Source organism: Rutidosis leptorrhynchoides, chromosome 6 (genome assembly GCF_046630445.1).
Source record: "Rutidosis leptorrhynchoides isolate AG116_Rl617_1_P2 chromosome 6, CSIRO_AGI_Rlap_v1, whole genome shotgun sequence".
Taxonomy (NCBI): Eukaryota; Viridiplantae; Streptophyta; class Magnoliopsida; order Asterales; family Asteraceae; genus Rutidosis; species Rutidosis leptorrhynchoides.
In genome coordinates, this window is record NC_092338.1 from 264,043,919 (window position 1) to 264,068,705 (window position 24,787).

Sequence of the window (24,787 nt, forward strand, 5' to 3'; positions counted from 1 at the left end):
TTCTGGCTTATGATCTCTTTATTTTTGTTAAAAGATCAAAACTTTTGTTTATGATCTTCATGAAACTTGAAGATCTAACCTTTTGCTTTAAAGATCTTCAAGCACATAAAAGATTCATGCTTTCTAGCTTTGGATCTTCATTACTTTGATGGATCTAAGCTTTATATCTTAAGATCACTTTGTTTTTGTTAAAAGATCAAAACTTGTGTTCATGATCTTCATGAAACTTGAAGATCTAGCTTGTTGCTTTAAAGAACTTCAAGGACATAAAAGATTCAAGCTTCCTTGCTTTGAAATCTCATAATTATTGTTAAGGGATCCAAGCTTTCTAGCTTAGGGTTTCATTACTTTTTTTGATCTAAGTTATGTGACTTAAGGTCTTGCTTGATTTGAATCAAAGTTTGTAGCTTTCATCTTCAATAGAACTTGTAATTGTGTTAAGACTAAGAACATGATGTAACCTTGGTTCATCATCCTTCTAAAACTCTTAAGTGAGTTGTATTTCTTTTTAGTCTTGACATTGTGTGTTGATGGTTGAAACTTGGTCAAAGTGATGCTAAAACATCAAGAGTTGTACACTTGAGGCATATACGCATCAAGGATGAGAACCGTGATGAGCATCAAGCACCAAGAAACCCACCAGAACACTTGTTTTCATTTTTTTGGGGTCTGATCACACTCCTGAGACTTCTAGAAAGTTGATTTTCAGATAGTTCGGTTCGAGTAGATGACTTTTCGTTTAAGACTTGCCTAAATCGGATATACGGTTTAGGATTTATAGCCTTCCGAAAATCACTACGCCTTCGTAACGACGTGCTGAAATTTCTGACCTACTCACGCTTGAACCGTCACCACAGTCAAACGACATCGAGTTAGGATCTGAAAATTGGATAGCGTAAGAGGACTCACAAACGGAGCCTTGGCCACTGGCCGCGTGTCATTTCAGTTTGTATAGAGGTCGTAGCAGCTGTCCGAAGTCAGCCCTTTGTTTTGATCTCTATTCTTGTTGAAAACTTACTTTATCTTTTACGAATGATGATGATGATGATGATGATACTTAATACTTAACTTATTTACTTTTAAACTTTTGGGGACAATTTACTGACTTAGTAACCTTTGACTTAGGTTGAGGACCTTTCGGACCAACTTACTACTTGCATACTTTTCATATCGATTTTTACCGCACATTCACTGTGAGTTATAGCTCCCTTTTTACTTTAACTATTTTTGGGACTGAGAATACATGCGCTTTTTATATTTTTACATACTAGACACGAGTACTTAAACTTTATATATGTGTGGGTGATATAACGGCACAAATATTCCCCTTAGCACGGTAACGTTTAATCATTGGTTTTTGAACCGGTGAACGCGAATATTAGATATGGATCCATAGGGTTTGACATCCCCACTCGGGCTAGTAGCGCTAGCATTTAACGGGTGTTTAATACTTCGAGAATATACGCACTCGCCAAGTGTACTTTTAGGGGGTGATACTTATTTTACGTTAAGTTAGTTACCGGGTGCCCATGGACATGCATATACTTTTCATACTGTTTTGAATACGAAATCTCGTGGTTTACATTACATTGATGATTACAAACAAACTATAGCTCACCAACATTCGTGTTGAAATTTTAAAGCATGTATTTCTCAGGTGCTTAGACGTTGTTGCTTCCGCTGTTATGTAAGACCCAAATATTTATTTTATATAGAGTAAACGATGTACATAAAGTGTGTGAAGCATGGTGTAAATTTAAAACCTGACAGACTGCTTTGACCATCATGCACGCTGTGCACGGGTATGGGTGCGCGCCGCGCACTATAGCTGGCGACAGTTTTCTGTTTCTGTTAAATGAGTTTAATGAAGGGCAAAAGGGTAATTTCATGTGGTGGCCGGGTTTTTGGCCCCAAAACTAGTTCCAAGCTTATCTTATCTTCATTTCACCTTCTCCTCTTCCACTAAAACACTCTCTTCTCATCTTAGAGAGAGAAACCCACTTCTTGAGAGAGGAAGCTTGATTTGGGAAGAAGAAGCTTGTTTTGGGTGAAAGCTCAAGTGTTAATGTTGTTCATCTCGTTCTTGGCTACGTTTTGGTTGTGGTGGTAAGATCTAACTCCGAATTTATTTGTAAGGTTCTTGTTCATGTTTAGGGTTTGAGCTAGTTAGGGTTCTAAACCCCATTCTCTTGAAATCAGGGGTTTTGTTATATGTATTATGTAAAGTAAACCCGATTATTGTGGGTTTAGGGTTCGAGGACGAATTTGGTCATGGTTTGGGTGTAAATCACTAAGTTGGAAGTTTGTGTGTAAATCTGATGTTCATAAGAACTTGTGTACTAATCAAAATAAGTATTAACTTTGAATTGTGTCAAATTATATTTTGGGTCAAGATTTGATGATTATAAGTGATTGATTCAAGTATTAAATGGTGTTTTGAAAAGTTAATCACTAGTCGTTAGTGATTAAAGATGTTTTCGGGACTTATGTCAAAATGGGTGGATTGATTCGGGTCAAATTTGGTAATGACACTAATTTTGGATTAATTGGATGATAAACACTTTTGTTAAATTGTTAAATGGTGTTTGAAATGAGTACTACTTAAGTAGTAATTTAGTGTTAAGACCTAGATTGGTTTAAATGGTGTCAAGTATAATTTAAGTTAAATTGTACTTGTTTGATGGGCCGGAATTACTGATAATGCTAAAAACGAACATATATTTCATAGCATTATCCCTCAAGAAAGACAAGCTTTTAGTTGCAATTGTTCTATTTACAAGTGATATTCGTTTAAATAATAAAAGGTGAAGACAAAAGACAGATTCGATGATTTGAAGACGCAAACGACCAAAACGTTAAAAAGTACAAAGTACAATCCAAGTGGTTCAATTTATTGATAAGAAACGTCTAAAAGTTACAAGAGTACGAGCCGCGAAACGCAAAGTACAAGATATTACATAGTACGCAAGGACGTTCAAAAATCCGGAACCGGGACATGAACCAACTATCAACGTGCGACGCAGCGGAGCTAAAATTACAAGTTAACAATGCACAAGAATATAATATAATATACAATTAATTATATAAAATTATATATATTATATTATATAATAAAATATCCTCAAAAGCCCACGTTTAAAACTCATTGTGTGCAGGAAAAGGCTGCCATGCGATCGCATGGCCAGCCTGCCTATATTCCATGCGATCGCATGGCTTGCTGTAGCAGGTCATGTCCTATAAATTGCAACGTTTGGTCGACGAATATATATATATATATATATATATATATATATATATATATATATATATATATATATATATATATATATATATATATATATATATATATTTATATTTATAATTTTAATTTTAATTTAAGATTAATAATAATAAGGTTATGGTAGCGAATGTTGTAAGTTTGTAAGTTGAAATTCTGTCCGTGTAACACTACGCGATTAATACTCATTGTAAGTTATGTTCAACCTTTTTAAATTAATGTCTCATAGCTAAGTTATTATTAAGCTTATTTAAATCGAAGTAATCGTGATGTTGGGCTAAATATTAAGATTGGGTTATTGGGCTTTGTACCATAATTGGGGTTTGGACAAAAGATCGACACTTATGGAAATTGGACTATGGACTATTAATGGGCTTTATAATTGTTTAACTGAATGATAGTTCGTTAATTTAATATAGAGATTTACAATTTGAAGTAATTATAAATAACCACATACACTCGATCAGACACGATGGGTGAGATATTTATAAGTACTAATAATCGTTCATTTAACCGGACAAGGGAATGGATTAATAGTAAATGGACTCATTAAAATAGGGGTGGATTACATACACGGACACTTGGTGTAATTGTTAATAAAGTATTAAAACCTTAGATTGCACAAAGTTGATAACCTGGTGTAATCATTAACAATGTATTAAACCTTATTACAGTTTAAGTCCCCAATTAGTTGGAATATTTGACTTCGGGTATAAGGATAATTTGACGAGGACACTCGCACTTTATATTTATGACTGATGGAGTGTTATGGACAAAAACCGTATGGACATATTGAATAATCCAGGACAAAGGACAATTAACCCATGGTAATAAATTAAAATCAACACGTCAAACATCATGATTACGGAAGTTTAAATAAGCATAATTCCTTTATTTCATATTTCATAGTATTTTTATTTACTGTCATTTTATTTATTTCACTTTAAATTATCGCACTTTTAATTATCGCATTTTTATTTATCGTCATTTACTTTACGCTTTAAATTAAGTTGTATTTATATTTAATATTTTACATTAGGTTTTAATTGTGACTTAAGAAATAAAATCGACAAACCGGTCACTAAACAGTAAAAACACCCTTTTTTATAATAATAATAATAAATACTAATTATATATATATATATATATATATATATATATATATATATATATATATATATATATATACAAATATAGTTTAAAATAAAAATATAGCGTTAAACTTGGCTAGCTCCCTGCGGAACGAACCGGTCTTACTAAAAACTACACTACTTTACGATTAGGTACACTGCCTATAATGTTGTAGCAAGGTTTAGGTATATCCACTCTATAAATAAATAAATAACTTGTGTAAAATTGTATCGTATTTAATAGTATTTCGTAACAAAATATAACTATTTCGTATACACCTCGCATAACATCAAGTATTTTTGGCGCCGCTGTCGGGGATCGTCTTAAACGCCGAAGCAAAATGCTATTAAAAAAAAGATTTTTATTAAGTTTTAATCTATTTTTGTAAAAATATAGTAAGTTTTAAATATTAAAAATAAAAATATAAAAAAGTATATATATATCTATTTAAGTGTGTAAAAAGAAAATATATTTTATAAAGTATAAAAGTATTTTTCTTTAGTTTTAAAAAAATTTTTGTTATAAATATTACTTATATAAATTTAGTAAAGAATATAAAGTAAAAAAAAAGTAAAAAATAAAAAAATAACGAGTTGAAACTACGAATTTTTGGCCTGCATTTAATCTGAACCTACAGCTCATGCGATCGCATGAGCAGGCAAGGGTAAACCCATGCGACCGCATGGTACCTTCTGACATGCCACATACCTCGTACAGTACGATTAGGGTTACAAATTTATTATTATAATTATTATTAATTGTTTAAGATTAGGGTTTTATTTTAATATAATTAATTTAAGTTTAGTTTTAATTAATTATAAGTTTTAATTAGTTTTATTAATTTATAAATTAATACTTTTATAAAATAATAATATAAAAATAAGTAATTTTATCATTTTTTGTCTCTTTTTATAAATTGAATATTTTTATTAGTTTAATTTGTAATTTGTATATCTATCGTTCGTAATTAGTTTAAACTTAGTATTTTGCCATAGTAGCTCTAGATTTTTAGGCTTTGCCGTAAAATCCCTTACGTGCTTTTTCTTTATACTAAGATTTAGGTGCTTTAGAATTTTGCGACGCCGTTTTAAGATTTTAGTACTTTTTAAGTTATTGCCGTTTTGGATTTAGAATTCCTTTAAGCTTTAATACTTTTAGACGTAAATTTTAATTTTTAGTTTTTAGACTTTTAAGTTTTGACGCTGCATTTTATTATTATTATTTTTTGACTTTTATTTTTCGACGTTTTTTTCGACCTTTTATTTTTCGACGTTTTACGACGCACTCTTTTTCTTTCTTATTTCTCGACGCTCTAGTTTTTAGGACATAGATTTTTATTTCAAAATTTCGACGAAAAATTATTTTCAGCGGTTAAATTGATAGACATCCAAAATTTTCTGGTTCGTAGTAATAGTTGGATTTGTTAGTGGCGAGTTGTGGGCTTCCGATTTAAAGGGTCCTGGCTACCTGCTGCATCTATTGGCTATTCGAAACGTGGACAAAATCAGAAAAGTCTATTAATTTGATAACTTATGTAATTTTTATCTTTTATAAATAATAGGATATTCAGTGAATGCACCGAGCAAAACGTTCACCACCTTTCATACGTTCACCACCTGTAACTCGATCAAGACATCTAGCCAACATTGTCGCCGTTGATTTTTCTTTAGAATCGTCATCTAGTCGACCAAGTACTCCAATTCAAATTTCCGATAATCCATTTTTTGAACCCGACCTCACAATTGAGAACCCAGAGGATATTCAGGGACAATTCAGAGATCCTGAACCACTAATCATTCCTCCTGAACCACAAATCACTCATCCAGAGATTGTCGAGGAAGAAACCATTAAATCAGAATCCTCTAGTGATTCAGATTCAACAAATTCAATCATGGAAAATCTGGAACCTCTAAGTATGGAAGACCGAATGAGGGCTAAACGCACTGGCCAAGGTCACGCAATTACCCAACTAGACATTAATGCGTCAGATTATGAAATCAAAGGACAAATCCTACACATGATAACTAATCAATGCCAATTTAGTGGTGCGCCGAAGGAAGATCCAAATGAACATCTTCGCAAGTTTAATAGGATCTGTACTCTATTTAAAATCCGACAAGTGGAGGATGAACATATCTATCTCATGTTATTTCCCTGGACTTTAAAGGGAGAAGCCAAAGATTGGTTAGAATCGTTACCTGAAGGGGCGATTGATACATGGGATGTCTTAGTTGAAAAATTTCTTAAACAATTCTTTCCGGCATCTAAAGCCGTGAGACTTCAAGGAGAAATTGTTACATTCATGCAGAAGCCAAATGAGACTCTATATGAGGCGTGGACAAGATTTGGAAAGTTGTTAAGAGGATGTCCGCAACATGGTTTAGACACTTATCAAATAGTACAAATATTCTACCAAGGATGCGACATTACTACACGAAAAGACTTCGATATAGCCTCTGGTGGTTCCATTATGAAGAAAACCACAACTGAAGCTTACAAAATTATTGATAACACTGCTTCCCACTCACATGAGTGGCATCAAGAAAAAGATATCGTTAGATCATCTAAAGCGGCTAGAGCCGATTCTACCCATGACTTTGATTCCATTTCTGCAAAGATAGATGCTTTCGAAAGGCGAATGGAAAAGATGACTAAAGATATTAACTCAATACGAATTAGTTGTGAGCAGTGTGGAGGACCCCATTTGACAAAAGATTGTCTTAGTATTGAACAAACAATGGAACAAAGAGAGAATGTTTCATACATGAACCAAAGGCCTGGAAATAATTATCAAGGTAATTATCAACCGCCAAGACCAAACTACAATCAAAACCAGAATTATAATCGAAATGTTCCATACAACAATCAACAAGGTCCTAGCAATCAACAAGTATCCAACAATACTTACAATCAGCAAAGACCTATTTTTCCAATTAAACCACCACAAACCGATGATAAAAAGCTAAATTTAGAAGATATGATGTCGAAGCTAGTTGAATCTCAAACGCAGTTTTTCTCATCTCAGAAACAAACTAATGAACAAAATGCTCAAGCATTTAGAAATCAATAAGCTTCTATCCAAAATCTGGAACAAGAAGTAAGTAACCTAGTAAGGTTGATAGGTGAAAGAAAACTGGGAAGTCTACCTAGTGACACAAATGCTAACCCCTGGAATGAAACAGCTAAAGCCATTACCACGAGAAGTGGTATTACACTTAAACCACCTAAAATACCTGAAATTTCTGATGACACTATTCCTACTCCATAAGAACCACAATCTGATGAAGATACGGAAACAGAATCGGTAGTTGAAAAGGTTAATGAATATAACACAGTTAAGGTTAAACCTTATGTTAAACCATACCAACCACCACTTCCTTACCCGAGTAAAATGAGAAAAGAAAGACTTGAAGCTGAGCAATCCAAATTCTTGGATATGTTTAAACAAATAAGTATAAGTCTTCCTTTCATTGATGTGATTTCAGGAATGCCAAGATATGCTAAATTCTTGAAAGATCTAATCACAAATAGAAAGAAAATGGAAGAACTCTCGACTGTTACTATGAATACTAATTGTTCTGCAGTGCTGTTGAATAAACTACCTGAAAAACTCTCAGATCCAGGAAGTTTCACAATTCCATGTTTTCTGGGTAGTCTTAGTTCAATAGAAGCATTGGCAGATTTAGGTGATAGTATAAATTTAATGTCGTATTCACTATACCCTAAACTAGACCTCGAAGAATTGAAACCAACAAGAATAAGCATACAAATAGCAGATCGATCAGTAAAATATCCTAGAGGGATAATGGAGAACATGCAAGTTAAAATTGGTACTTTAGTATTTCCAGTAGACTTTGTTATTCTGGACATGGAAGAAGATTCTCGAGTTCCTCTTATATTAGAAAGACCATTCTTAAACACGGCTAAAGCAATAATAGACGTGTTCAGTAAGAAACTGACCCTAAGTATAGAGGACGAGAGTGTTACCTTTTCTGTTGATAGAGCCATGCAACAACCGCAATCTGCAGATGATACATGTTATTATATTCAAACTATAGATTCACATGCAGAATTGTTAGAAGAATTTCCAGAATTACAAGAAACGGGAGAATGTTCTTTAGGAGAAGGAAGTGAACCAAATGATAAAGCTGAAATGTTAGCCGCACTTATGGCTAATGAATACGAACCAAGAACAGAAGAAATTCAAATGCTAAAAGAGGAAGAAAGATATCGATACAAATCATCGATAGAAGAACCACCGATATTAGAGTTAAAGCCACTTCCAAACCATTTGGAATATGCTTATTTACATGGTGAATCTGAATTACCTGTAATAATATCGTCTTCTCTTACTGAAAATGAAAAATCTCAACTCATTTCTGTGCTCAAAGCTCATAAACCAGCTATTGCATGGAATATTCATGATATTAAAGGCATAAGTCCTTCGTATTGCACACACAAAATCCTTATGGAAGAAGGTCATAAAACCTATGTGCAACGCCAAAGAAGACTAAATCCTAATATGCAAGATGTTGTTAAGAAAGAAATTATTAAACTGCTAGATGCAGGTTTAATTTATCCAATCTCTGATAGTCCATGGGTAAGCCCAGTTCAATGCGTACCCTAAGAAGGGTGGCATGACTGTTATCACAAATGAAAAAAATGAGCTTATTCCTACTAGGACTGTAACAGGAGGGCGTGTTTGTATTGATTATAGAAAATTAAATGACGCCACTAGAAAAGATCACTTTTCCTTGCCTTTCATTGATCAAATGTTGGAAAGGTTAGCCGAAAACAGTTACTATTGTTTTCTTGACGGTTTTTCCAGATATTTTCAAATTCCAATAGCACCCGAGGACCAAGAAAAAACACGTTCACGTGCCCTTATGGTACTTTTGATTATAAACGCATGCCATTTGGACTATGCAACGCCCCTGCAACCTTTCAAAGGTGCATGATGGCAATTTTTCATGACATGATAGAAGAATGCATGGAAGTTTTCATGGATGACTTTTCAGTCTTCGGTGATACTTTTGAATCATGTCTATTTAATCTTGAACGAATGCTTATTAGATGCGAGCAATCAAATCTAGTTCTTAATTAGGAGAAATGTCATTTCATGGTTAGAGAAGGCATTGTTCTCGGTCATAAAATTTCAAAGGAAGGAATTGAAGTGGATAGAGCTAAAGTAGATGTAATAGCTAACCTTCCACATCCCACCAATGTTAGAGGAGTTAGGAGTTTTCTAGGGCATGCCGGTTTTTACCGACTTTTCATAAAAGATTTTTCTAAAATTGCCACTCCTATGAATAAACTCCTAGAAAAAGATGTTCCATTCATCTTTTCAGATGAATGCATCAAATCTTTTAATATTCTTAAAGAAAAACTCACTAATGCACCGATCATGATAACTCCAAATTGGAATCTACCATTTGAACTTATGTGCGATACAAGTGATTTTGCAATGGGAGCCGTTTTAGGACAAAGGATTGAAAAATAATTTCAACCTATCTATTACGCTAGTAAGACGTTACAAGGAGCACAAAAGAATTACACAACTACTGAAAAAGAACTCCTTCCTATTGTCTTTGCTTTTGACAAATTTCGTTCATATCTCGTTCTAGCTAAAACGGTGGTCTATACCGACCATTCTGCTCTTAGATACCTATTTTCAAAACAAGATGCTAAACCACGATTAATCCATTGGATCTTACTCTTACAAGAATTCGATATTGAAATTCGAGACAAAAAAGGAGCAGAAAATCTCGCAGCTGATCATCTTTCTCGTCTTGAAAATCCTGAATTAGAAGTTCTAAATGAATCGGCAATACAAGATAAATTTCCTGATGAATATCTATTGAAGATCGATTATAATAAAATTCCATGGTTTGCAGACTATGCAAACTACTTAGTATGTGGATTCCTTGAAAAATGGTTGTCGTACCAAAAACGAAAGAAATTCTTTAGTGATATAAAATACTATTTTTGGAAAGATCCACATTTGTTAAAATCTAGTGATATAAAACACTATTTTTAGGAAGACGCACACCTTCTCTGTAAATCTTGTGATGCTTGTCAAAGAGTCGTAAAAATAAGTCAACGTGATGAAATGCCACAAAATGTCATTCAAGTATGTGAAGTATTTGATGTTTGGGGTATTGACTTTATGGGTCCATTTCCAAAATCTCATAATAATCTCTACATTCTCGTTGCTATTGATTATGTATCTAAATGGGTGGAAGCACAAGCTCTCCCAACTAATGATGCACAAGTTGTAGTCAACTTCTTAAAACGTCTTTTTGCTAGGTTCGAAACACCGAAAGCTTTAATAATGATCAGGGTACTCATTTTTGTAATAATCAACTTGAGAAAGTTCTCAAAAGATATGGAGTAACTCATAAAATCTCAACAGCTTATCATCCACAAACAATTGGACAAGTTGAAAATACCAACCGAGCTTTAAAACGTATTCTAGAGAAAACTGTAGGATCGAATCCAAAGGAATGGTCCATGAAATTGGAGGATGCACTCTGGGCTTTTAGAATAGCCTACAAAACTCCAATTGGAACCACACCTTTTAAACTCGTTTGCGGAAAAGCATGTCACCTTCCAGTAGAAATTGAGCACAAAGTATTTTGGGCTTTGAAGACATGTAATCTTGATTTGCATGAAGCCGGACGTCTACGATTAAGTCAATTAAACGAATTAGAAGAGTTAAGACATGAAGCATATGAAAATTCATTAATCTATAAAGAAAGAACGAAGAAATGGCATGATAAAAGAATCAGAAGTTCAAAAGAATTTAAAGAAGGAGACAGAGTTCTTCTTTTCAATTCACGATTCAAGTTATTTCCTGGAAAATTGAAATCAAGATGGTCTGGACCATTCATAGTCAAAAGAGTTTTCCCATACGGAACAGTAGAATTAATAAATTCAAATGGGATTGAATTTAAAGTAAATGGTCACAGAGTTAAACATTACATAGAAAATCCAATGGAAGTTGAAGATGAATTAATTACAATTTTGACACCACAGCTAACTAAGTGTGGGAAGATTCGAATCTTTTTAGGGTAATATGTATTTCTGTTAGAGTTAGATATTCTATTTTCGTGTAGTTTCTGAGAATGGAATCCGAATGGTCTTTCCCTAGCAGACCCTAAAGAACTAGTCTTCTCCCTCCATTCTGAATTTTTATTTCTTTTAGGTTTGACGAGATGAAGAATTCCTTTGATCTGAACCATGGTCTACTACTACACGCTATGATTACTAAACGTAATAATAACATCTTCCCGAGTGAACTGGTATCAGTCATAAGAGGAAAAATGGACGAAGTGAGGAAAGAACATAGGAAAGACCATCATAAGACTTATTTTGGTAAAGGAAAATCAAAATCCGCAACAAAAAGAAGAGCACGACATCTTGAAAGATTTCATAAATGCGGAAAATGGTCACACGAAGGTAAATGTTCGAACAATCAAACATATTCAAATACCGAATTTGTTACCTATGTCGAGAACGACAGTTCATATGTTTTGAAGAAAAGTTATTGAAGAATTGAGGTTACACTTACGTAGCTATGGAGAACCAAATCACACGACTCTCCTATGAGTCAGCTAAAGCAGGTCTCTGAGAATTCTTTCTCACATGTAAGAATGTACAGTTTTTATTTTTGTTTTTATTTATTGCTTTTAACCTTTTGATAATAAACCCTAAATCGTTCGCTATAAAGTATTAAATTGATATTCAATAAAATTAGGTATGCGAAACCGAAATTATTGATATCATACAAAAATTTATTACATCACTGCGAAATTTACCGTTTATTCATAAGGTATAAATATCTTTAATCAATCAATCCAAAATATTTCAGAAATTCGTCAGGAGTAAAACTAGGTAAAATAGCCGAAATTACTTTACCCAAAAGAGGGGCGTATATTTTTGATAATATTTGATTAATTAAAGTGGGATAAAAGACCAAAAAGATTTTTAATTTTAATTTTTACCTTGTTTTTAAATTAATATTAAATTATTATTGTAAATTTTTAAAAAACCAATATATTTAAATTTTTAAATATTTTAAAAATTAATATTTTCAATATAAGTTTGAAAAATTAATGTATAAAAATATTAATGATATTAATATGAATTTTTAATTTTATGCATTTTAAATTTAAGTTTGGTGTGAATTTAAAAACAAAATTTACTTTATTTCATTAAGTTAAAAATATGATTCCTAAAAATTCGTCGTAAGTTGAAGACTAGGTCGTTGAACCGAAATTGCTTAATCCAAAGTAGGGACGAGAAATTTTATTATCATTATTTTTAATCTTATTGATTTAAAGTATGCCAAAAACATTTTAAAAAACCCAAAAATCTTTGCTTTTAAAACAATCGCTTTAAAATGACAAATTTTAAAAATTTTTCGAGAGACGAACTAGGACAAAGATCCGAAACGCCCTCATTCTAAAAGAAAACAAAATTTTAAAATTAATTAAGTGTTTTATAAGTAAAAGGTTTAAAAAAAAAAACCTGGACTCCATGCGATCGCATGGGATTTGCAAGGGGGATCCATGCGATCGCATGGAGGCAAAAAACTGGTCAGAAACAAAAGGCCATCGACTGGTTCTGCTTCTCACAAATAACACACACATACACACGAACACATACACACAAAATCACCAAAAATCATCAATTTTCAACCAAAATTCACGAAATTCGTCACAATAATCCGCTATAATCATGTCTTTTCTCAGATGGGGAAGCAGGAAGGTAAAGATTTCACCCCTAAAACTCTTTAAATTCGAATTTTAGTGTTCTTGAGCTAATTTTTACCTAATTTGATTTTGTTAATTTCTAGTGTAATTAGAGTTAAATTGTTAGTATATTATGCATGTATAACCTAGATTGATGCTATTTGTCATGATTTGAAGCCTTAAACTTCAAAAATTTTAGAAATCTAGGGTTTGTGTTCTTGAGAAATTTGGGACTTTTTGATATAAACAGGTTATGGCCGATTTTTTATGAATTATTGCTAAATTAAGTAGTGTAACATGTTTAGGTAGCTAAATGATCCAAACTTTGATCCTAAACATGATTTTTGAAAATTAAAGTGGACTTTTTAAGTCTAAAATTCATGAACTTGATTAATTTGATATAAATGCCCTTTGAGACTCGTTTAATTGCTAGTAATGATTATTTTGACATGTTATTTGAGATAAAAGTTTATGAACTTTGTAAACATTTTCATATATGCTTATTTGAAAAATTGTAGAATTAATAAAAATATGAAAATGAGTATAAGTTTAATATGGATTAAACATGTTATTGTAATTGTTTTAATTTGTTATTTTGCTAACACTAATGCATATTTGGATGCACAAATTTTGTGTTTAATGTGTTTTGTAGAGAAATACAGATACGAACGGTGCATCATCGTCTAGGCAACCTGATCCGGAACCACGGCCAGAGATGCAATATCACGAACCGGAACACCAACCTGAACAACAACAACATTATGATCAACACGTGCCATACTATGAGCCGGAGCCACAATTTTTTATTGCCTACGTAGTATTTCCCTTTCATCATATAATAGAATACCCAATAATTCATGAAGAACAGTTGCATCCCAATTTAAGGATTGATAGAAGTTGGAGAGATTACCCGACATACCAAAGTAACAAATTTAAGCTTTGGACCAAAAATGTAGAAGTACCAAAGGTAATAGATTGGGAGCCTTTGGAAAGGGTCCACCTAGCTAACCCAGTTAGGCAGCATCTAATCCAAAGGTATGGCAACTCTTCTTTTACTGATTGGGAACGTTTATTTACCACTCGTAGGACTGTATATAAAGAGTGGTGTGTTGAGCTAATGAGTACAATAGCTTTTAATAAGGATGTAGATAGGTTAGACGATACGAGTTTTCTTAGATTTTTACTTGGCCGTAAGATGTACAGGATGTCCATGTTGGACATGGCCAGGGCTTTACAGATTTACACTCCTGCTGAATTACTATCACCTGATTGTACAAATTTGATTTATCATGGTGAGCGGGTAGATAGAAATTTTGACGCCAACGCCATCTGGAGGCGTATGTCAAATTTTAATGTGTTTACGTGGGGAGGAAGACACTCCTATTTAGATATTAATAAAGCCGAGCTTCGTATAATACATAGATTCTTAGCAAACTCGATTACACAAAGAGGTAACAACAAGGAGAAAATGACCTTACAATATTTATTTTACCTTAAGTGCATTCAAAACACTAGAAGCTTTGTTAATATCCCCTACTGTGTTGGTTTTTATTTGTCCAAAATGGTGGAAGGTATACAGGAAGGGGGAATAATAGGAGGATGTATTTTTGTTACTCTCATTGGAGAGTATTTAGGTGTAGATAGGGATCAAGGGGGTCTGATGATGGTATGTAGGGAACAGGATGAGACTTTAGGTTTGCAAGTCTATCAAGGTGCAAAGATATTGACTAGGAGACGTAATCAGACAGTACAATATCAGGGCCGCCATCCACAGGTAGAGAGTGGTTCGGATGAGGAGATGGAGGAAGCAGATGACATTAGGAATGTCATTAGGGATAGTGCTACTGACGTTTTCCAGCGTATAGATGAGGTAGAAATGACTAATGAGGATAGGCATCGTCGGTATGAGTAGTGGCAATCCGCGAATGAGTATGAGACTTCCAGGCAACGCCAACATGATAGTTGGCAAGTTCATCAGCACCAAATCATCCCGACTCGGCCTGCTTTTTATCCACCGCATCAGCCCAATATACGACCACCCTATGACCTGTACGACCCCAATCAAGCATACCAGAACACCTATCACCAACCATGGAACCCGAACGATGATATGAACTGGAACCCTTATCAAAATCAATAGTGTTCCATTGGTGATATCTTATCTTTTATTATTTTCTATTTATGCTAAACATTTAACATTTTGATACTTTAATGTAATGTTTAATATTTTTATTATTTTGTACTAATATTTCATTTTTGTAATTTGAAAGTGGGATATTAAGTCCCATTTCAAATTACCATGCATGTTTATATTTGTATTGTATGTATTTTATCTCATGTACACAACAGGGTAAAACAGCGCATTTTCAAAGACTGGCATTAAGTTCAGCAAAAGCTATTAATTTTGACGACAAAACGAAAAACAAGTGTGATGTAACAACAGACGGAATGAACAAATGATGTGCACCATTTATCATTCAACACAAACAACAATATGTTTGGAAACTTTGGTAAAATTTAATCATTTTTCTACGGTAATCACCCTTAATAATTTAAATTGTTACTGATTTCTTACAAATGAGGGCATTGCAGGATCTTAAGTGTAGGAAGGGGTTAAATTCTTTCGGGTTTTAAAATTTTAATTTAAACACTTGGTTACCATTAAAAATACTAATAACGCAGTAGTTGTATTAGAATCTAGTGCTCTCCGCTAATAAAGAACAGCCCTAGTCTTATATACAGACTACCCAATTCTAGTAAAATTTTTAAAAATTTTCAAATAAATGAATTCAAAATCATGTTTATACATATTTATGAACGATAAAACTAGGTGTTAACACCGAAATTATTGTTACCTCGGAAAGGACATAAATTGAGAAACAACCCAAAACGCTTGAATTCATTTAAAATGGAATAGAGGAGAATAAAAAGGCAAAGAAAGAAAAATAAAAGCCAAGTGTGGGAAAAATTTACCAAGTTATTTAGAACATATATCACATATTTTTGTACAAATAATTGAAGATACTTTTGTTTTGGACGATTTTAATCAAGTTTTACCCAGTTTATTGTAATAGAGTTTAAAAGGAAGTAAAGTCTTCTGAGAAAAAGACACGCGCTTCTTGATTTAGGTCAGGAAGTTGTCGTCCAGACCAGTTGTAGAGTCTACAAAAAACCTTGAAAAGTTTTCTCGAAAATCAGCTGGAAATCCACGGACCTCAGCATCAACAGAGTCGCCAAGTGGTCAGACTTATCCTAACCATGAGAGGATCTGTCTCGTACAATGGGGGCACCACGCAAATTAGCTTATAAGACTAATGAATCAGATCCCCAGAAAGGATAATCTCCTTAAATATCAAAAATCAGCTTTTAAGACTGATATTACTCAATCCTTGAGATTGACCTTAAAGATTGAGAATTCAAACTCATTGAATTCGATGATATCTAAGCTCGAGCTTGAACGAGAAAATATTTTAATCAAATTACAAACCGATTTATTTTCTGAAAACTCATTTCCAATGCGTTCATTACCATTGAACATAAAATCCTAGGAATTCACCTGGAATTCATTAGGTCACCTGAACGAAATCGGGTGTCAACCATAAGAACGGTGGTTGCATAGCATGGTCGAAGAGGACCTTGTGCCAGACCGAAAAAACTATAGGGTGATCTTTACTATTGCTCCTACAAAGGATAGTAATTGCATCCGACACGATATAGACCATAATCAAAAGCATGTCACGGAACATTGCCTTAACAGTTGCTTATTCAACACTTTCCTTTACAACCGGACGGTAGTTTATCGAAAGGTAATATACGGAGCAAGTATACTGGATGTGTTGCTTTCCCAATACAAGGTTAGCAAGTGGGTGACACAAAACCATAAGTTTTGAGCTAAAATTTTCAAATCTGAAACCCACAAAACCCACAAAAACATTTTGCAAACACCGGTGAAGGGTTATTCCGGAAAACTTATCTAGGGTCAAAGCTAGATTGAATTTTCAAAAGATCAAATGTTTTCATAAAGATCTAATTTTCTAAAGGATCTATATTTTTTTAGTCATGTGGGACTGCAAACCACAACGTTACTATCATTGTTCATACCGCCGTATAGAAATCATTGATGTACAAAGTGTGAAGAATAAAAAGTGATTCTAGTAAAGTTATATTCAAGTTCTATATTGCTTGAGGACAAGCAATGCTCAAGTGTGGGAATATATGATAATGCTAAAAACGAACATATATTTCATAGCATTATCCCTCAAGAAAGACAAGCTTTTAGTTGCAATTATTCTATTTACAAGTGATATTCGTTTAAATAATAAAAGGTGAAGACAAAAGACAGATTCGACGATTTGAAGATGCAAACGACTAAAACGCTAAAAAGTACAAAGTACAATCCAAGTGGTTCAATTTATTGATAAGAAACGTCTAAAAGATACAAGAGTACAAGCCGCGAAACGCAAAGTACAAGATATTACATAGTACGCAAGGACGTTCGAAAATCCGGAACCGGGACATGAACCAACTATCAATGCGCGACCCAACGGAGCTAAAATTACAAGTCAACAATGACAAGAATATAATATAATATATAATTAATTATATAAAATTATATATATTATATTATATAATAAAATATGCTCAGCAGCCCACGTTTAAAACTCATTGTGTGCAAGAAAAGGCTGCCATGCGATCACATGGCCAGCCTGCCTATATTCCATGCGATCACATGGCTTGCTGTAGCAGGTCAGGTCCTATAAATTTCAACGTTTGGTCGACGAATTTATATATATATATATATATATATATATATATATATATATATATATATATATATATATATATATATATATATATATATATATAATTCAATCTTCTCCCTAACTCTCTCAATATATATATATATATATATATATATATATATATATATATATATATATATATATTTATAATTTTAATTTTAATTTAAGATTAATAATAATAAGGTTATGGTAGCGAATGTTGTAAGTTTGTAAGTCGAAATTCTGTCCGTGTAACACTACGCGATTAATACTCATTGTAAGTTATGTTCAACCTTTTTAAATTAATGTCTCGTAGCTAAGTTATTATTATGCTTATTTAAATCGAAGTAATCGTGATGTTGGGCTAAATATTAAGATTGGGTTATTGGGCTTTGTACCATAATTGGGGTTTGGACAAAAGACCGACACTTGTGGAAATTGGACTATGGACTATTAATGGGCTTTATAATTGTTTAACTGAATGATAGTTCGTTAATTTAATATAGAGATTTACAATTTGAAGTAATTATAAATAACCACATACACTCGATCAGACACGATGGGCGGGATATTTATAACTACTAATAATCGTTCATTTAACCGAACAAGGGAATGGATTAATAGTCAATGGACTCATTAAAACAGGGGTGGATTACATACAAGGACACTTGGTGTAATTGTTAATAAAGTATTAAAACCTTGGATTGCACACAGTCGATAACCTGGTGTAATCATTAACAATGTATTAAACCTTATTACAGTTTAAGTCCCCAATTAGTTGGAATATTTGACTTCGGGTATAAGGATAATTTAACGAGGATACTCGCACTTTATATTTATGACTGATGGACTGTTATGGACAAAAACCGTATGAACATATTGAATAATCCAGGACAAAGGACAATTAACCCATGGTAATAAATTTAAATCAACACGTCAAACATCATGATTACGGAAGTTTAAATAAGCATAATTCCTTTATTTCATATTTCATCGTATTTTTATTTACTGTCATTTTATTTATTGCACTTTAAATTATCGCACTTTTAATTATCACATTTTTATTTATCGTCATTTACTTTACGCTTTAAATTAAGTTGTATTTATATTTAATATTTTACATTAGGTTTTAATTGTGACTTAAGACATAAAATTGACAAACCGGTCACTAAACGGTAAAAAAACCCCCTTTTTATAATAATAATAAATACTACTTATATATATAAAGTTATACAAATATAGTTTAAAATAAAAATATAGCGTTAAACTTGGCTAGCTCCCTGCGGAACGAACCGGACTTACTAAAAACTACACTACTTTACGATTAGGTACACTGCCTATAGTGTGGTAGCAAGGTTTAGGTATATCCACTCTATAAATAAATAAATAACTTGTGTAAAATTGTATCGTATTTAATAGTATTTCGTAACAAAAATATAACTATTTCATATACACCTCGCATAACATCAATTACCACCCGTAGTGGTAATTAGTGAAGTCCACTTTAGATTTCTAAATGGGTGGTTTGTGAAGGTAGGTATAAACCCTTGGTTAAGGGTGTGGGCTTCGAATTCTCTTGTAGAGAATGTATGTTGATTGTTTGTATATCTATATGCGTATTATAGGTAAAAGGTTTGCTCAGTTGTGTTTGGAGGCGATTTACATATATGATTTGTGCGGGCGTTTCGAGTTGAGTGGAATATTTATGCATGTATGTATATAGTATATTTATTTGTATGCTATGACAAGATCCACGGAGCCAGAAGTGCCATAGTATGTGCGAGTGTGCTATGATGTGAACCATGGAGCCGGTAGCATCATGGTACGTGTATTGTAGTGTGAACCACGGAGCCGGTAGCACTATAGCACGAGTGTTGAGGTGTGAAACACGGAGCTGGTATCGCCTCGACAGGAGTATGAATCGAGTTGTGATGAGAACCATGGAGCCGGTAGCATCAAAGTGTGAACCACGGAGCCGGTAGCACTATAAAATGAGATGTGAACCACGGATCCGGTAGCACCGAAGTGTGAACCACGGAGTCGGTAGCACTATAAAAGAGTATGACTCGAATGCGTAGTGACATGAACCACGGAGCCGGTAGCGTCATGACGAATGTATGGTTAACCATATAGTTTGTGTATATATTGTAGTGTAGCATATTATATTTTGGGAGTATATTCTATTGTTTATGCTAGTTGCGGTAATGGAGGTTATTAGCTTTATATTTGGAGTTCGTATGCTAATATTATATTGCTAGCATGTTTTACGGTATGTGAGTAGGTGGATGCAAGTAGGTATATTATATATGCATGTGTATACTTATTGCACTCACTAAGTGTTAGCTTACCCCTCTCGTTGTTTACCTTTTTACAGGTATTGTGTTATGAAGCTAACTAGTTATTAGACTAGTTGCGTAGGAGTGCTTGGGCTCGATGGGGTAGCTTTTGGATGAAATGTCCCGTTCATATTGATTATAAACGTTCCATATTAATTGATTTCGTTGCGAGGTTTTGACCTCTATATGAGACGTTTTTCAAAGTCTGCATTCATTTTTAAAACCACCATAACCTTTAATTTATCAATAAAGGTTTTAAAAACATTACGTAGATTATCAAATAATGATAATCTAAAATATATTGTTTACACACGACCATTACATAATGGTTTACAATAGAAATATATTACATCGACATATGTTTCTTGAATGTAGTTTTTACACAATATCATACAAACATGGACTCCAAATCTTGTCCTTATTTTAGTATGCAACAGCGGAAGCTCTTAATATTCACCTGAGAATAAACATGCTTTAAACGTCAACAAAAATGTTAGTGAGTTATAGGTTTAACCTATATATATCAAATCGTAACAATGGACCACAAGATTTCATATTTCAATACACATCCCATACATAGAGATAAAAATCATTCATATGGTGAACACCTGGTAACCAACATTAACAAGATGCATATATAAAAATATCCCCATCATTCCGGGACACCCTTCGGATATGATATAAATTTCGAAGTACTAAAGCATCCGGTACTTTGGATGGGGTTTGTTAGGCCCAATAGATGTATCTTTAGGATTCCCGTCAATTAGGGTGTCTGTTCCCTAATTCTTAGATTACCAGACTTAATAAAAAGGGGCATATTCGATTTCGATAATTCAACCATAGAATGTAGTTTCACGTACTTGTGTCTATTTTGTAAATCATTTATAAAAACCTGCATGTATTCTCATCCCAAAAATATTAGATTTTAAAAGTGGGACTATAACTCACTTTCACAGATTTTTACTTCGTTGGGAAGTAAGACTTGGCCACTGGTCGATTCACGAACCTATAACAAATATGTACATATATATCAAAGTATGTTCAAAATATATTTACAACATTTTTAATACGTTTTACTGTTTTAAGTTTATTAAGTCATCTGTCCTTGTTAGTAACCTACAACTAGTTGTCCATAATTAGATGTACAGAAATAAATCGATATATATTATCTTGAATCAATCCACGACCCAGTGTATACACGTCTCAGGCTAGATCACAACTCAAACTATATATATTTTTGGAATCAACCTCAACCCTGTATAGCTAACTCCAACATTACTGCATATAGAGTGTCTATGGTTGTTCCAAATAATATATATAGATGGGTCGATATGATATGTTAAAACATTTGCATACGTGTCCATGGTATCCCAAGATTACATAATATATTAGAATACATGTATAATACAATATAAGTTAGGTAGGATATGATTAATATAGATTTGTTACCAATTTTCACGTAGCTACAACAAGCAAAAATAACCAATCTTGTTTTACCCATAACTTCTTCGTTTTAAATCCGTTTTGAGTGAATCCAATTGCTATGGTTTCATATTGAACTTAATTTTATGAATCTATACAGAAAAAGTATAAGTTAAGTTTAAAGTCGGAATTACAGGTTACAAGTCATTTTTGTAAAGGTAGTCATTTCAGTCGAAAGAACGACGTCTAGATGACCATTTTGGAAAACATACTTCCACTTTGAGTTTAACCATGATTTTTGGATATAGTTTCATGTTCATAAGAAAAATTATTTTCCCAGAAGAACAACTTTTAAATCAAAATTTATCATAGTTTTTAATTAACTAACCCAAAACAGCCCGCGGTGTTACTACAACGGCGTATATCCGGTTTTACGGTGTTTTTCGTGTTTTCCGGTTTTAAATCATTAAGTTAGCATATCATATAGATATAGAACATGTGTTTAGTTGATTTTAAAAGTCAAGTTAGAAGGATTAACTTTTGTTTGCGAACAAGTTTAAAATTAACTAAACTATATTCTAGTGATTTCAAGTTTAAACCTTCGAATAAGATAGCATTATATGTATGAATCAAATGATGTTAAGAACATCATTACTACCTCAAGTTTTGTGGATAAACCTACTGGAAAGAGACAAATGGATCTAGCTTCAAAGGATCCTTGGATGGCTTGAAAGTGCTTGAAGCAGAATCATGACACGAAAACAAATTCAAGTAAGATCATCACTCGAAATAAGATTGTTATAGTTATAGAAATTGAACCAAAGTTTGAATATGAGTATTACCTTGTATTATAAAGATATCTTACTATAAATAAGAAAGATTTCTTGAGGTTGGATGATCACTTTACAAGATTGGAAGTAAGCTAGCAAACTTGAAAGTATTCTTGATTTTATGAAACTAGAACTTATAGAATTTATGAAGAACACTTAGAACTTGAAGATAGAACTTGAGAGAGATCACTTATATGAAGAAAATTGAAGAACAAAAGTGTTTGTAGTTTTTTTTGGTCGTTGGTATATGGATTAGATATAAAGGATGTGTAATTTTGTTTTCATGTAAATAAGTCATGAATGATTACTCATATTTTTATAATTTTATGAGATATTTCATGCTAGTTGCCAAATGATGGTTCCCACATGTGTTATGTGACTCACATGGGCTAATAAGAGCTAATCATTAGAGTGTATGTACCAATAGTACATACGTCTAAAAGCTGTGTATTGTACGAGTACGAATACGGGTGCATACGAGTAGAATTGTTGGTGAAACTGAACGAGGATGTAATTGAAAGTATTTTTGTTAAGTAGAAGTATTTTGATAAGTGTCTTGAAGTCTTTCAAAAGTGTATGAATACATATTAAAACACTACATGTATATACATTTTAACTGAGTCGTTAAGTCATGTTAGTCGTTACATGTAAATGTTGATTTGAAACCTTTAAGTTAACGATCATGTTAAATGTTGTTAACCCAATGTTTATTATATCTAAAGAGATGTTAAATTTTTACATTATCATGATATTATGATATATAATATATCTTATTATGATATATATACAGTTAAATGTCGTTACAACGATAATCGTTACATATATGTCTCGTTTCGAAATCATTAAGTTAGTAGTCTTATTTTTACATATATAGTTCATTGTTAATACACTTAATGATATATTTACTTATCATTTAACATAATTAACCAAGTGTATCAATATCTTAATATGATTCATATGTACTTAGTAAGACGTTGATATAACGATAATCGTTATATATAACGTTTTCGAGTTTCTTAAATTCAATAGTCCCATTTTTATGTATATAACTCATTATTAAAATACCTAATGAGATACTTACTTATCATAATATCATTTTAACTATATATATAATCATATATATGTCATCATATAGTTTTTACAAGTTTTAACGTTCGTGAATCACCGGTCAACTTGGGTGGTCAATTGTCTATAAGAAACCTATTTCAATTAATCAAGTCTTAACAAGTTTGATTGCTTAACATGTTGGAAACACTTAATCATGTAAATATAAATTTCATTTAATATATATAAACATGGAAAAGTTCGGGTCACTACAGTACCTACCCGTTAAATAAATTTCGTCCCGAAATTTTTAAGCAGTTGGAGGTGTTGACGAATCTTCTGGAAATAGGTGCGGGTATTTCTTCTTCATCTGATCTTCATGCTCCCAGGTGAACTCGGGTCCTCTACGAGCATTCCATCGAACCTTAACAATTGGAATCTTGTTTTGCTTAAGTCTTTTAACCTCATGATCCATTATTTCGACGGGTTCTTCAATGAATTGAAGTTTTTTGTTGATTTGAATTTCGTATAACGGAATAGTGAGATCTTCTTTACCAAAACATTTCTTCAAATTCTAGACGTGAAAAGTGTTATGTACAGCTGCGAGTTGTTGGGGTAACTCAAGTCGGTAAGCTACTAGTCCGACACGTTCAATAATCTTGAATGGTCCAATATACCTTGGATTTAGTTTCCCTCGTTTACCAAATCGAATAACGCCTTTCCAAGGTGAAACATTAAGCATGACCATCTCGCCAATTTCAAATTCTATATCTTTTCTTTTAATGTCAGCGTAGCTCTTTTGTCGACTTTGGGCGGTTTTCAATCGTTGTTGAATTTGGATGATCTTCTCGGTAGTTTCTGGTATTATCTCCGGACCCGTAATCTGTCTATCCCCCACTTCACTCCAACAAATCGGAGACCTGCACTTTCTACCATAAAGTGCTTCAAACGGCGCCATCTCAATGCTTGAATGGTAGCTATTGTTGTAGGAAAATTCTGCTAACGGTAGATGTCGATCCCAACTGTTTCCGAAATCAATAACACATGCTCGTAGCATGTCTTCAAGAATTTGTATTGTCCTTTCGCTCTGCCCATCAGTTTGTGGATGATATGCAGTACTCATGTCTAGACGAGTTCCTAATGCTTGCTGTAATGTCTGCCAGAATCTTGAAATAAATCTGCCATCCCTATCAGAGATAATAGAGATTGATAT